At 42.7% G+C, this 16,153-nt stretch overlaps 1 protein-coding gene across 2 annotated transcripts in view; it reads left to right on the forward strand.

Moving 5' to 3' along the window:
* The first annotated feature begins 10,954 nt into the window (after positions 1 to 10,954).
* Positions 10,955 to 16,153, forward strand: part of mtmr4 (myotubularin related protein 4) — a 100,038-nt gene continuing 94,839 nt past the window's right edge. Inside the window, exon 1 of one of the 2 annotated variants that reach the window (XM_042309492.1) lies at positions 10,955 to 11,089. The gene's annotated coding sequence lies outside the window, so the exon portion shown is untranslated. The remainder of the gene's footprint in view (positions 11,090 to 16,153) is intronic. The other variant, XM_042309491.1, reaches the window with a different exon arrangement.

Raw genomic sequence — 16,153 nt, forward strand, 5'->3', positions numbered from 1 at the left:
ACCGCACAGGCCTTAAGTAGTGGCCAGAGGCCCCGTGGTGATTGGTCTTTTTGGGGTCAACACCACCCTGGGGTCCGCCTCCAGCCCGCTTTGCCTCCCTCACCTGACAAGCACAAGGATCCAGAGGCCCCTGGCGTTGGCTGTCCCAATCGTCCAGTGTTTGCCTGGTGTTGTCATCATGTCTCCAGTACAATTTCGAGCTCCTTCTACAAGCCTCCTCTGCCTTAACATGGAGGACAGAGTTCAGTCCTTGTAGGCTGCATCCTCAAGCACCATGAACCAGACTACTTCTCTATGATTGGAAGCTGTGGGACGAGGTCACACAGGCTGTCATCACGCTATAACAGTAGCCTGTTTTTCATCTATGGTAGACAGTTGACAGGTTAGCCACAATGGACATAGTTGTTAGGTATTAACCCTTTGTGACACATAAGAAGAAGAAGGGAGATTATTTACAGTAGATTTACTGACAACTCCACTCAGTATTCCAGTCTTAGCTTCTCTCCCCAGCCTTCATTTAATGCCCTTTAAACACACTCTCTTAGCTGGTGAATAACGTAAAAAATAAATTAAAAAAGGGACATGATTGGGCATGTCCAGGATCCATATTCACAAAGTGTCTCAGTAGGAATTCTGATCTAGGTTCAAATCCCCCCACATGTTCATTATGATCTCAGTTTAGCAATTACTCTGACTGAGACACTCTATAGCCCCGTTTATACCTGGTGCTAACATGTGTCCTTTGTCCTGATCCACATCCTTATTGTGCCCACATTCTAAGACAGGTGTAGACGATTAAAAAGACACATTGTGATCAGATCTTCCTGAACACCTCTGAAGGTAGTCAACAACGCGTTGTATCTGGATATCAATGAAGTGTAAACCGATCTGGATGGTCAAACCTTTTAAATCATCATTATCCCGATCTGGATGGTCAAACCTTTTAAATCATCATTATCCCGATCTGGATGGTCAAACCTTTTAAATCACCATCATAACGATCTGGATGGTCAAACCTTTTAAATCATCATTATCCCGATCTGGATGGTCAAACCTTTTAAATCATCATTATCCCGATCTGGATGGTCAAACCTTTTAAATCATCATTATCCCGATCTGGATGGTCAAACCTTTTAAATCACCATCATAACGATCTGGATGGTCAAACCTTTTAAATCATCATTATCCCGATCTGGATGGTCAAACCTTTTAAATCATCATTATAACGATCTGGATGGTCAAACCTTTTAAATCATCATTATCCCGATCTGGATGGTCAAACCTTTTAAATCATCATTATAACGATCTGGATGGTCAAACCTTTTAAATCATCATTATAACGATCTGGATGGTCAAACCTTTTAAATCATCATTATCCCGATCTGGATGGTCAAACCTTTTAAATCATCATTATAACGATCTGGATGGTCAAACCTTTTAAATCATCATTATAACGATCTGGATGGTCAAACCTTTTAAATCATCATTATACCGGCCTCTAAAATCATTGACAGGTGGCACCATTGACATATGTCGTCAGTAACTGTCGTAAAATAAATACATTCGTATTATTTTGAAAGAATATCTGTAAAAATAATTTGCATACAGTAAGGCACCGGCTAATCTGGTCACCATGCCGACACAGTGGATAGATAAGATATTCATTTTAATACAATGTGTGTGATGCGACAAACTTTGATCAGATAGTTTTGGTATAGTTGGGGGGTTTTGGTATTTTGTTTTCATGTGGGTATTTTTGTAATTGTTCTATAATTCAGTTGCCTGGCAACCCATACTCCCTGCTCCGGGCCAAACGCTACACCACACCCACAGACGTTAGTTTCTTCTCACTAAGGAGTCTGGGTCGGAGTACCTTCTCGACCATTCACCGAATTCAAACACATTCGGGGGCTCTCTGATTGGTCCCAGAAACCGATGTGTTGGGTCAAAGACAGAACACAAGAGATTAAAACGGTGGTTTGAAAATGTGTCACTGGCTTTGATACTCTGATTGGTTAGAGACAATCGCCGATGACATTATTTTGTACAAACGCCCCTCGTGCACCTCGTCACCACAAACAACTTCAATGATCTCAGACTAAAGTATGTCTGGAACGACAGAGCAGTCTCAGACTAAAGTATGGCTGGAACGACAGAGCCGTCTCAGACTAAAGAATGTCGGGAACGACAGAGCCGTCTCAGACTAAAGAATGTCGGGAACGACAGAGCCGTCTCAGACTACAGTATGTCTGGAACGACCGAGCAGTCTCAGACTAAAGAATGTCGGGAACGACCGAGCAGTCTCAGCTAAAGAATGTTCAGAACCACAGAGCAGTCTCAGACTAAAGAATGTTCGGAACCACAGAGCAGTCTCAGCTAAAGAATGTTCAGAACCACAGAGCCGTCTCAGACTAAAGAATGTTCGGAACCACAGAGCAGTCTCAGACTAAAGAATGTTCGGAACCACAGAGCAGTCTCAGACTAAAGAATGTCGGGAACGACCGAGCAGTCTCAGACTAAAGAATGTCGGGAACGACAGAGCAGTCTCAGACTAAAGAATGTCGGGAACGAGCGAGCAGTGTCAGACTAAAGAATGTTCGGAATCACAGAGCAGTCTCAGACTAAAGAATGTTCGGAACGACAGAGCAGTCTCAGACTAAAGAATGTCGGGAACGACCGAACAGTCTCAGACTAAAGAATGTCGGGAACGACCGAGCAGTCTCAGACTAAAGAATGTTCGGAACCACAGAGCAGTCTCAGACTAAAGAATGTTCGGAACCACAGAGCAGTCTCAGACTAAAGAATGTCGGGAACGACAGAGCAGTCTCAGACTAAAGAATGTTCGGAACCACAGAGCAGTCTCAGACTAAAGAATGTCGGGAACGACAGAGCAGTCTCAGACTAAAGAATGTCGGGAACGACAGAGCAGTCTCAGACTAAAGAATGTCGGGAACGACAGAGCAGTCTCAGCTAAAGAATGTTCGGAACCACTTAGCAGTCTCAGACTAAAGAATGTCGGGAACGACAGAGCAGTCTCAGACTAAAGAATGTTCGGAACCACTTAGCAGTCTCAGACTAAAGAATGTCGGGAACGACAGAGCAGTCTCAGACTAAAGAATGTCGGGAACGACAGAGCAGTCTCAGACTAAAGAATGTCGGGAACGACAGAGCAGTCTCAGACTAAAGAATGTCGGGAACGACAGAGCAGTCTCAGACTAAAGAATGTTCGGAACCACTTAGCAGTCTCAGACTAAAGAATGTCGGGAACGACAGAGCAGTCTCAGACTAAAGAATGTCGGGAACGACAGAGCAGTCTCAGACTAAAGAATGTTCGGAACCACTTAGCAGTCTCAGACTAAAGAATGTCGGGAACGACAGAGCAGTCTCAGACTAAAGAATGTTCGGAACCACTTAGCAGTCTCAGACTAAAGAATGTTCGGAACCACTTAGCAGTCTCAGACTAAAGAATGTTCAGAACGACACAACAGCGGAAGAATTGAGTTTTAGTCGTCAGGCTAGTAATTAAGGGCTATTCTGTAAAAGAGGCCTTGGTCTCAGTATGACTCCCTGGTCAAATATACTGGAGAAAAATATAAATGCAACATGCAACAATTTCAAAGATTTAACTGAGTTACAGTTCCTATGAGGTAATCCATGAATTGAAATAAATTCATTAGACCCTAATCTATGGATTTCACATGATTGGGAATACAGATATGGGATGGGGCCACAGTGTCTCCTGACCCCTCCTGTCTCAGCCTCCAGTATTTATGCTGCAGTAGTTTATGTGTCGGGGGGCTAGGGTCAGTTTGTTATATCTGGAGTACTTGTCCTGTCCTATTCGGTGTCCTGTGTGAATTTAAGTGTGCTCTCTCTAATTCTCTCTTTCTCTCTTTCTTTCTCTCTCTCGGAGGACCTGAGCCCTAGGACCATGCCTCAGGACTACCTGACATGATGACTCCTTGCTGTCCCCAGTCCACCTGGCCGTGCTGCTGCTCCAGTTTCAACTGTTCTGCCTTATTATTATTGGACCATGCTGGTCATTTATGAACATTTGAACATCTTGGCCAAGTTCTGTTATAATCTCTACCCAGCACAGCCAGAAGAGGACTGGCCACCCCACATAGCCTGGTTCCTCTCTAGGTTTCTTCCTAGGTTTTGGCCTTTCTAGGGAGTTTTTCCTAGCCACCGTGCTTCTACACCTGCATTGCTTGCTGTTTGGGGTTTTAGGCTGGGTTTCTGTACAGCACTTTGAGATATCAGCTGATGTACGAAGGGCTATATAAATAAATTTGATTTGATCTGTTGGTCACAGATACTTCAAAAGAAAATGGGCCTCAGGATCTCGTCACAGTATTTTTGTGCATTCAAATTGGCATCTATAAAATGAAATAGTGTTAGTTGTCTGTAGCTTATGCCTGCCCATTACCATGAGGCACTCTGTTCACAACGCTGACATCAGCAAACCGCTCGCCCACACAACACCATACACGTAGTCTGCGGTTATGAGGCCAGTTGGACGTACTGCCAAATTCTCTATAACACGTTGAAGGCGGTTTATGGTAGAGAAATTAAGATTCAATTCTTTGGCAACAGCTCTGGTGGACATTCCTGCAGTCAGCATGCCAATTGGACGCTCTCTCAAAACTTGAGACATCTGTTGTGTTGTGTGACAAAACTGAACATTTTAGAGTGGCCTTTAATCGTCCCCAGCACAAGGTGCACCTGTGTAATGATCATGCTGTTGAATCCGCTTCTTGATATGCCACACCTGTCAGGTGGATGGATTAACTTGGCAAAGAACAAATTATTACTAACGGATGTGAAACCAATTTCAGCTCATGAAACATGGGACAAACACTTTACATGCTGCGTTTATATATTTTTGTTCAGTGTAAATAAATAAATCCATAGTGATTGGAGCATATTGATCAGATCGCCAAACTCGCATGTTGAAGCATGATGTAAACGAGGCTCATTATTCATCATCTGATATCGATGAACACTGGCTTGGGTGAAGTGTCATCTGAGAAGTTTCCTCGTATGACCTCTAGATGGAGCTGTAGCGCCATCTTCAACCCACTGAGCGAACACAGAGAATCTTCTAGAACCTTTACAAATAGTCTATGAAGAAATCTAAAAAGTATCTTTGATTTCAGAACTGTCTGTGACACACACACAAAAACAAACATTTGTATGGGCTTTCATTTTCACTTTCTCTCAAACACTGAGTGAAAAGGTGTCTCAAGATGTTTATCTGGACATATTCTTATTCCATTCCTTTACTTAGATTTGTGTGTATTAGGTCGTTGTTGTGGAATTGTTAGATTACTTGTTAGATATTACTGCACGGCCGGGAACTAGAAGCACAAGCATTTTGCTACACTCGCAATAACATCTGCTTAGCCATGTGTACGTGACCAATAAAATGTGATGTGATTTGATAACAGGTTAGACCAGAGTGATATTGTCTAACCATTTATATGGGACACACTTTACTTTTAAAACCCAATAAAGATAAATAGATCTCACTTGAAATGAAAAAAAGGACTTCTACCCCGGCTGAAACAATGAAACAGAAAGGACAAACTACATGAACAAAAGTATGTGGACACCTGCTCATCGAACATCACTATATGACCAAAAGTATGTGGACACCTGCTCATCGAACATCTCATTCCAAAATCATTGGCGTTAATATGCAGTTGGTCTCCCCTACGCTGCTGTAACAGCCTCCACTCTTCTGGGAAGGCTTTCCACTAGATGTTGGATCATTGCTGCTATAACAGCCTCCACTCTTCTGGGAAGGCTTTCCACTAGATGTTGGAAAATTGCTGCTATAACAGCCTCCACTCTTCTGGGAAGGCTTTCCACTAGATGTTGGATCATTGCTGCTATAACAGCCTCCACTCTTCTGGGAAGGCTTTCCACTAGATGTTGGAAAATTGCTGCTATAACAGCCTCCACTCTTCTGGGAAGGCTTTCCACTAGATGTTGGAACATTGCTGTGGGGACTTGCATCCATTCAGCCACAAGAGCATTAGTGAGGTCGGGCATTGATGTTGGGCGATTAGACCTGGCTCACAGTCGGCGTTCCAATTCATCCCAAAGGTGTTCGATGGGGTTGAGGTAAGAGCTCTGTACAGGCCAGTCAAGTTCTTACACACTGATCTCGACAAACCATTTCTGTATGGACCTCGCTTTGTGTACGGGGATATTGTCATGCTGAAGCAGGAAAGGGACTTCCCCAAAATGTTGCTACAAAGTTGGAAGCACAGAATCGTCTAGAACGTCCGTTTTTTAAGAGAACCAGTCAGCATCTAGCCTGATGGTAAGAGAACCAGTCAGCATCTAGCCTGATGGTAAGAGAACCAGTCAGCATCTAGCCTGATGGTAAGAGAACCAGTCAGCATCTAGCCTGATGGTAAGAGAACCAGTCAGCATCTAGCCTGATGGTAAGAGAACCAGTCAGTATCTAGCCTGATGGTAAGAGAACCAGTCAGTATCTAGCCTGATGGTAAGAGAACCAGTCAGTATCTAGCCTGATGGTAAGAGAACCAGTCAGCATCTAGCCTGATGGTAAGAGAACCAGTCAGCATCTAGCCTGATGGGTGGGGTTTTGGGCCAGTAACCGAAAGGTTGCTAGATTGAATCCCCGAGCTGACAAAGTAAAAATCTGTCATTCTGCCCCTGAGCAAGGCAGTTAACCCACTGTTCCCCTGAGCAAGGCAGTTAACCCACTGCTCCCTGGGTGCTGATGCCGTGGATGTGGATACGGCCAGCCTCCCTGATACATTTCAGTTGAACAATTGACTAGGTATCTCCATATCTGCTGACACCACCATTTTGCCTCATGCAGTGTGACACATCTCCTTCGCATAGAGTTGATCAGGCTGTTGATTGTTGGCCTGTGGAATGTGGTCCCACTCCTCTTCAATGGCTGTGCGAAGTTGCTGGATATTAGCAGGAACTGGAACACGCTGTCGTACACGTCGTTCCAGAGCATCCCAAACATGCTCAATGGGGGACATGTCTGGTCAGTATGCAGACCGTGGAAGAACACATTTTCAGCTTCTAGGAATTGTGTACAGATCCTTGCGACATGCGGCTGGGCATTATCCTGCTGAAACGTGAGGTGATGGAGACAGATTAATGGAACGACAATGGACTCAGGATCTTGTCACGGTTTCTCTGTGCATTCAAATTGTTATCGGTAAAATGCAATTGTGTTCGTTATCCGTAGCTTATGCCGACTTATACCATAACCCCACCGCCACCACGGGGAACTCTGTTCACAATGTTGAAGTCAGCAAACCGCCATACACGTGGTCTGTGGTTGTGAGGTCGGTTGGACGTACTGCCAAATTCTCTAAAACAATGTTGGAGGCAGCTTATTTTAGAGAAATTAACATTAAATTCTCTGTCAAAAGCTCTGGTGGACATTCCTGCAGTCAGCATTCTAATTGCAAACTCCCTCAACACTTGAGACATCTGTGGCATTGTGTTGTGTGACAAAACGGCACATTTTGTTGTCCCCAGCGCCTCCAACACTCTACTCAGCAAATTGGGTGCAGTCTATCACAGCGCCATCTGTTTTGTCACCCAAGCCCCATATACTACCCACCACTGCGACCTGTATGCTCTCGTTGGCTGGCCCTCGCTTCATATTCGTCGCCATACCCACTGGCTCCAGGTCATCTATGAGTCTTCACCTTATATCAGCTCACTGGTCACCATAGCATCACCCAGCGCTCCAGCAGGTATATTTCTCTGGTCACCCCCAAAGCCAATTCCTACTTTGGCCGCCTTTCCTTCCAGTTCTCTGCTGCCAATGACTGGTACGAACTGCAAAAATCACTGATGCTGGAGACTCATATCTCCCTCACTAACTTTAAGCACCAGCTGTCAGAGCAGGCCACAGATCACTGCACCTGTACATAGCCCATCAGTAAATAGCCCATCCAACTACCTCATCCCCATACTGTTATTTATTGGATTTATTTTGCTCTTTTGCATCCCAGTATCTCTACTTGCACATTCATCTTCTTCACATCTATCACTCCAGTGTTTAATTGCTATATTGTAATTATTTCACCACTATGGCCTATTTATTGCCTTACCTCCCTTTTCCTACCTCATCTGCAAACACTGTTTATAGACTTTTTCTATTGTATTATTGACTGTATGTTTGTTTATTCCATATGTAACTTTGTGTTGTTGTCTGTGTCACACTGCTTTGCTTTATCTTGGCCAGGTCGCAGTTGTAAATGAGAACTTGTTCTCAACCTGCTATGCTTTATCTTGGCCAGGTCGCAGTTGTAAATGAGAACTTGTTCTCAACCTGCTTACCTGGTTCAATGAAGGTGAAATAAAAAAACATGTAAAAGCCCAAGGTGCATCTGTGTAATGATCATACAGTTTAAACAGCTTCTTGATATACCACACCTGTCAGGTGGATGGATTATCTTGGTAAAGGAGAAATGCTCACTAACAGAGATGTAAACAAATATGTGAATAACATTTGAGAGAAGCAAGCTTTTTGTGCACATGGAAAATGTCTGGGATCTTTTATTTCAGCTCATGGGACCAAAACTTTACATGTTGCGTTTATATTTTTGTTCAGTGTGTATATATAAAACGTCAGAAAATCTCCTTTTTGACTGCATTGGGCCTTTAATGATTGATTTGTTGTAGTTTCAGTCTCTCTCTCTCTCTGATGTTCCTCTTTTGTTATCTCATATTTTTATTTAACTAGGCAAGTCAGTTCAGAATAAACTCTTATTTACAATGACGGCCTACCAGGGAACAGTGGGTTAACTGCCTCATTCAGGGGCAGAATAACAGATTTTTTACCTTGTCAGCTCTGAGATTTGATTCAGCAACCTTTCGGTTACTGATCCAACGCTCTAACCACTAGACTACCTGACCTTGAACTCGACAATGATGGGTTCTGACTTATAAAATTGAAATATCCTTTATCAAGTCACTGAGGGAGAGAGGGGAATACAGAATGTTTACATTCTGTCAGAACATGGTATTGTTAGACATCAGGTATCCTATGGAAAGGAGAAACTTCACAGTCTGGTTTTAGTTGTTGGGCTGTAATTTAAATTATTTGCTACACCAGAAGTTCATGTCTATATCTGTAGGAGGAGAGCATATGGTGGAGTAAATTAAGGTTGGATATGAGCCAGGGACTTGGAATGTTACTGAGTAAGGGAAAAGGCAATCACAGGGTTGCGGTCATTGATAAGGGTGGAGAGCTGTGGATTAGTGAGGAATGGGTACCGAGGTCAGGTCACATTAAGGGAAGAAGGAACAGTTTATTACCCACATCACTTAACTTCCTGCCTAGTAACAAATATGTAATGTTTAGAGAAAAGGAGACTTCACATAAAGAGGGGGTATATACATGTGCTGATGCGAACATGTCATTGTCTGTTTCGCTGTCTGACCCATTGGGTGACTAAACTTGGTTTGAACTTTTCCTAGTTGTCCGGTTGTTTTTAAACTCTTGTTTGTTTAGAACCTAACAACAATAAATTAAATGAGAAAATCTAAAAAGGGGCTATTTAGATAGGAGAGCCGAATGAACAGCTCTCCACCCTTATCAGTGACCACAACCATGCGATCGATTGCCTTTCCCCTTACTCAGTAACATTCCAAGACCCTGGTGTCATGCCCATATGGGGACACAGTGGTACGTGCCCCCTCAGATGTCCCTTTGAAAATAATAATGATACTGTTTCTCTGTAACAGAGCCACATAGAAATGTTATAGTTGGCTTTAGCTAGCCTAGATTGGATACCTATCTTCCAAAATCAAAACGACCTACCCAGAAGCCATTTCAGGCTATCAATCAAGGTAGAATAGCTAGCTTGTCTAACTATGTTAGCTGGCATGCCTGCTGGCAAGTTTGGTAGATTTTAGAAAAGCAAGCAATAACTAAATGTACTGAATAACACTCATTCCTTTCAATATTCTAGGCAGATTTTTAGCAGAGATGCAGAGAAGTATATTTAGTTTCTTAAATAAAATAAAAACAGTCTAGAGGATAAAGACAGCTCAACATGTATGCTTAGATATGCATAGAATTAAGCACAATGATTATGGCTCTAGATTGCAGGGGGGAAAAGCTGTTTCAGGAAAATCCTGTGCTTTGTGCTCCCGTATATTTGTAGGGCTCATTACGCACCTGGAGATTGCAATACTCAGCTCAGCTAAGAGCACGAACGTTTCAGACGCAATAGATTTCAAATTGAGTCACGACCGCTTTAACACAGCTCCCGATGACGCGCCAGAGCATGTGATCAGTTTGTGCCGCGCTGTGATTTTCTATTGGTCCCTCATTTCACTAGAATACCGCCCACAGGCACTGCCGCCTCTGATGCCGCGCGATTGACAGCAACATTGAGGGAATTCGATTAATCTGCCCCCTATTCCCGGGTTAAACTTGTTTTGTGCCAGGTGAAAGTTGAATGCATTCGTCTTGGGAATCGGGCTGTATCCCGGGCGTGAGCCAGGTACCCCGTTCAGTGCCCACGGTGAAGTCTGCTCAAAACAAAAGTGATGTAATTAAGCACGCGGAGTAATGAGTAGGATTGTGTATTTTCACATGCAACAATTATTGCTTAATCTGCCTTCCCAATGTAAAATTAGTTAGAAAATTATAACATATATTTTATGGAAAATAGATGTATGTTTCTGGACGATGCACCATGTTGACTCATGATTAAGTGGCGTAGATCACGGTTCCATTTTAGACAGGCACTCCTCCCTCACCACCGCTTTTGCCCGTTCATATCACGGACCATATCCTAATCGAATCCACCCATTCTAGAGGCACCGATCTGTCTTGATTGGCTTTGGTGTGGGTGTGTGCACGCCATTGACGCGGCTACACAACCGCGCTTTTACCTGTCATAAACTTTCATTGGCTATTCCGCAGTTATTGGTATGGATTCTCTCTCACCATTGGTTTAAATGCATGCTTTACTTTTGCTGATTGGTCGAAGCATAGGTCATCGCTCGTGAATGCGGAAGTCGTGTAGTCTACTGAGTCACCGTTGTATCAGCTGATTCTTTCTGAGTGAGTAGCTATCCCGATTGTATTTTTAAAAATAAACCAACATGTCAATTTAAAAAAAAAAAAGGTGTGTATTATGTTGCACGGCTACTGAGAGACATGCTGTTCATGACCAATATTTTGACATTTGCCAGTGTGCTTAGCTAGACCAGTCCAGTAGACCTCGAACCGCCTCCCCCTCCTAGCAGCCGGTGTGTTTGATGGGGCATCACCACTCTCTAACGTTAAGCTCGTCGAACCTGGGCTAAGGAAAGCCAGCTCCTAGTTTTCAACATTTCCGTCTTGTTGCACCTGTTTGGTTCTCTTACATACATTAGTGAACTAGCTATTTTATCTGTCAAACGGTACTGTTTTAGCGTGTTTTTTATATGCTTTGTAGTACCAAGCTACTCTGATCCTATCAAAGGGTGTGTTCGTAAATTATCTCCAGTGTGTCATGAGTGCGCTCTCTGGGTCGCTCGTTAATTCACAGAGAGTTGTCAAATGTTGTCTTTTTAAAATTCAGACCATTTCGCCCTCGGGTCGTTCAGAGCGCATCCTGGATGCTTTGGTGGAGGACGAGGGTTGATCCGAGCATTTTGTCCTCATGTCTGTTTCCAAGCACCCAAGTTAACTGGCTTAAGTTGCCTAACTTGCAAGCTACTTTTAAAAATGTTTTATTTTTAACACCTTTTATTTTATAAATGAGATCAGCAATGCATCAACCTACGTGAAAGAGGGCCAACCAACTTTCTGGTAGAGCATGCAGTGATGAGTACTAAAATTGTTGCCCATAATAAATCAAATCAAATTTTATTTGTCACATGCGCAGAACATGCGCCGCAGTGCGCTATGATAAACTGCTTTTAACAGCTTTAAATAAGTGACCGCTGCGTTCATATAGATGTTGCCATAGTCTAGGACCAATGGGAAAATCGACTGAATAATCTGCTTTCTAATGTTTAGCGAAAAAGTTTAGATAATTATTTGGGTCAGACACGAATGAGAGAACACCTGTCTCTGACCCTAGCAGAGCTGGTTAGGCTGTTTGTAATGTTGTCAAGAGCGTTAGTGACTGACTGTGCTGCTGGCAAATATATTATAATATTTTGCTGACGGTGGTCATATTCAACGGGTGTTGCACGTTCGTAAATTCATCAGTTATTTTGGGAATTTTTGAGTGCACCTTTTTAAAGAAAAAAAAATGTAAACAATTATTTCACCTTTTATTTAACCAGGTAGGCCAGTTGAGAACAAAGTTCTCATTTACAATTGTGACCTGGCCAAGATAACGCAAAGCAGTGCGATAAAAACAACACAGTTACACATAAGATAAACCATAAATGTCTTCGTTTACAAAACGTTTATTGAATGAAAGGGGAGGGACTTAAATGTTTTTCGCCACTGAGCAAATTTCCGGTCTGCTGTTGGCAAACTTGAACGTTGTGAAAATTCTGTGCAACTTCCGGCGTGCGTTTATCGCGGTACAGAGGCTGTACCCGCTTTAAGTTAGTTTTAATAGTAGGTTACTGCGGCTATTTGATCAAAAGGTAAAGCCTACCAGAGTGGCCTACCATCAAAACCAATTGAGAAAATGCATCCTGTAACATTTGAACACGGAAAATAACTGTTCTATCGTTCAGCCAATGTTGTATTTTTTTAAAAAACCTTTTATTTAACTAGGCAAGTCAGTTAAGAACATATTCTTATTCTTAATGATGGCCTAAGAACAGTGGGTTAACTGCCTTGTTCAGGGGGCAGAATGACAGATTTTTACCTCGTCAGCTTGGGGATTCGATCTTAAAACCTTTCGGTTACAAGTCCAACGCTCTAACCGCTGTCTGGAACTCTATCGGAGGGCTGTGAAACCATTCTTCCATAATTTGTTGTCTTGTTGACAATGGTGGGGAAAATGCTGTCTCAGGCGCTGCTCCAGAATCTCCCATAAGTGTCCCTGCCGCCCCAATGTAGGCCTACATTCCACGAGACTTTTCATGCAGGCCTTGACATTTAACTTGTTTATCCACTTGTTCTTCAGACAAGGATGTGACTGAACGTTTTGATGCAAGAAGCCACTTTACAAAATAAAACGTATCATTATTCCCGTACCATTTATTAGAGAGAATATGACAAATTATGCTACCCTGTGCTCATTGGCTACTTAGCTTATTCAAGTATGTCTCAAAATACAACACTACCCCTTTAAGACAAAAAAAAAAATCTCTTTTACCTGACTCACTTTTCGAAGATGTCTAGAAATGTACACGTTTTGTGATCTTCCAGAAAGCAATCACTCCCCCAGTTATAGATAACTACAAATGATCTATAACTGGGCTAATAACTCACTAACTAGCGAAGGATATAAACACATGTACAGCTCTGATTGGTTATGGCGCACCGGTCTGTGTAGAGTACAGGCTGTCAATACGATAGAATCCTAATCGGATGCATTCTGCGTCCAACAAAATCTCTTGCGTACTTGTCACCGTGTCTAAACACATATGGGACACAATTTGAGGGATTTTAAATGATATTATTAGTAACTAATCAGATCAGTAACCAATCAGATCAATAGGACTGTAGATGTTTTCAAAGTGAGGAGAAACAGACAGGAAATGTTGATTTATTTTGAAAGGAAACAAAACAAACCATAGTTTGTTTTTGTCTCTGAATGTTTAATTGAAAGTTGCTAATATTGCATTGATTCGATCACAATTCCCACAGTAAAGGGAAATGTTGATAGTGTTAACTAACGGGGACAAGTCTATAAAGTTGTGTGAAGTTCAATCTCCTGCTTCTCTGGGCATATTTCTTCTGCCCGCAGTCCAATAGAAATGTTGGTTTTGCTCTACTTCCATTCTGGTTCTTAAAGGGTTTCTGTAATGAACACACCTCTGTTAACTTCCAAAATAAAGGAACCATTTCCAGTAAATGAGGGATACAAAGAATATTGAAAGCAGGTCCTTCTACACAGGTGTGGTTCCTGAGTTAATTAGGCAATTAACATCCCATCATGCTTAGGGTCATGTATAAAAATGCTGGGCAGGGCATTCTTTTGGCTACCATGGCTATTCCCCCCATAAAGCGACAATGTCCCCATCCACAGGGCACAAGTGGTCACTGAGTTGTTTGATGAGCATGAAAACGATGTAAGCCATATGCCATGGCCGTCTCAGTCACGAGAGCTCAACCCAATTGAACACTTATGGGAAATTCTGGAGCAGCGCCTGAGACAGCATTTTCCCCACCACTGTCAACAAGACAACAAATTATGGAAGAATGATGTCACAGCCCTTCGATAGAGTTCCATACAGTTGTTGAATCTATTTCAAGGGGCATGTTCTGACTCGTGGTTGCCCAACTCCCTATAAAGACTACTTTATGTTGGAGTTTCCTTTATTTTGGCAGTTACCTGGTGTCATACGTGCGAGTCGTGCCCACTTCTCCACCCTTCCATGTTTAGCCCCGGGCCTCTTTCCCTCGTGTGGTATACAACATACCTGCTGTGTTATGCGGTGCTTTATTGATGGCTCTGATCCTGTTACAGGTCACACTACTCTTTGAATAGGTGCTTTATTGATGGCTCTGATCCTGTTACAGGTCACACTACTCTTTGAATAGGTGCTTTATTGATGGCTCCTGATCCTGTTACAGGTCACACTACTCTTTGAATAGGTGCTTTATTGATGGCTCCTGATCCTGTTACAGGTCACACTACTCTTTGAATAGGTGCTTTATTGATGGCTCTGATCCTGTTACAGGTCACACTACTCTTTGAATAGGTGCTTTATTGATGGCTCCTGATCCTGTTACAGGTCACACTACTCTTTGAATAGGTGCTTTATTGATGGCTCTGATCCTGTTACAGGTCACACTACTCTTTGAATAGGTGCTTTATTGATGGCTCCTGATCCTGTTACAGGTCACACTACTCTTTGAATAGGTGCTTTATTGATGGCTCTGATCCTGTTACAGGTCACACTACTCTTTGAATAGGTGCTTTATTGATGGCTCTGATCCTGTTACAGGTCACACTACTCTTTGAATAGGTGCTTTATTGATGGCTCCTGATCCTGTTACAGGTCACACTACTCTTTGAATAGGTGCTTTATTGATGGCTCCTGATCCTGTTACAGGTCACACTACTCTTTGAATAGGTGCTTTATTGATGGCTCTGATCCTGTTACAGGTCACACTACTCTTTGAATAGGTGCTTTATTGATGGCTCCTGATCCTGTTACAGGTCACACTACTCTTTGAATAGGTGCTTTATTGATGGCTCTGATCCTGTTACAGGTCACACTACTCTTTGAATAGGTGCTTTATTGATGGCTCTGATCCTGTTACAGGATCTTTGAATAGGTGCTTTATTGATGGCTCTGATCCTGTTACAGGTCACACTACTCTTTGAATAGGTGCTTTATTGATGGCTCTGATCCTGTTACAGGTCACACTACTCTTTGAGGTGCTTTATTATGGCTCTGGTGCTTTGAATAGGTGCTTTATTGATGGCTCTGATCCTGTTACAGGTCACACTACTCTTTGAATAGGTGCTTTATTGATGGCTCTGATCCTGTTACAGGTCACACTACTCTTTGAATAGGTGCTTTATTGATGGCTCTGATCCTGTTACAGGTCACACTACTCTTTGAATAGGTGCTTTATTGATGGCTCTGATCCTGTTACAGGTCACACTACTCTTTGAATAGGTGCTTTATTGATGGCTCTGATCCTGTTACAGGTCACACTACTCTTTGAATAGGTGCTTTATTGATGGCTCCTGATCCTGTTACAGGTCACACTACTCTTTGAATAGGTGCTTTATTGATGGCTCCTGATCCTGTTACAGGTCACACTACTCTTTGAATAGGTGCTTTATTGATGGCTCTGATCCTGTTACAGGTCACACTACTCTTTGAATAGGTGCTTTATTGATGGCTCCTGATCCTGTTACAGGTCACACTACTCTTTGAATAGGTGCTTTATTGATGGCTCTGATCCTGTTACAGGTCACACTACTCTTTGAATAGGTGCTTTATTGATGGCTCTGATCCTGTTACAGGTCACACTACTCTTTTAGCCCATAGA

The sequence above is a fragment of the Oncorhynchus tshawytscha genome, linkage group LG30 (genome assembly GCF_018296145.1).
Source record: "Oncorhynchus tshawytscha isolate Ot180627B linkage group LG30, Otsh_v2.0, whole genome shotgun sequence".
NCBI classification, from domain to species: domain Eukaryota; kingdom Metazoa; phylum Chordata; class Actinopteri; order Salmoniformes; family Salmonidae; genus Oncorhynchus; species Oncorhynchus tshawytscha.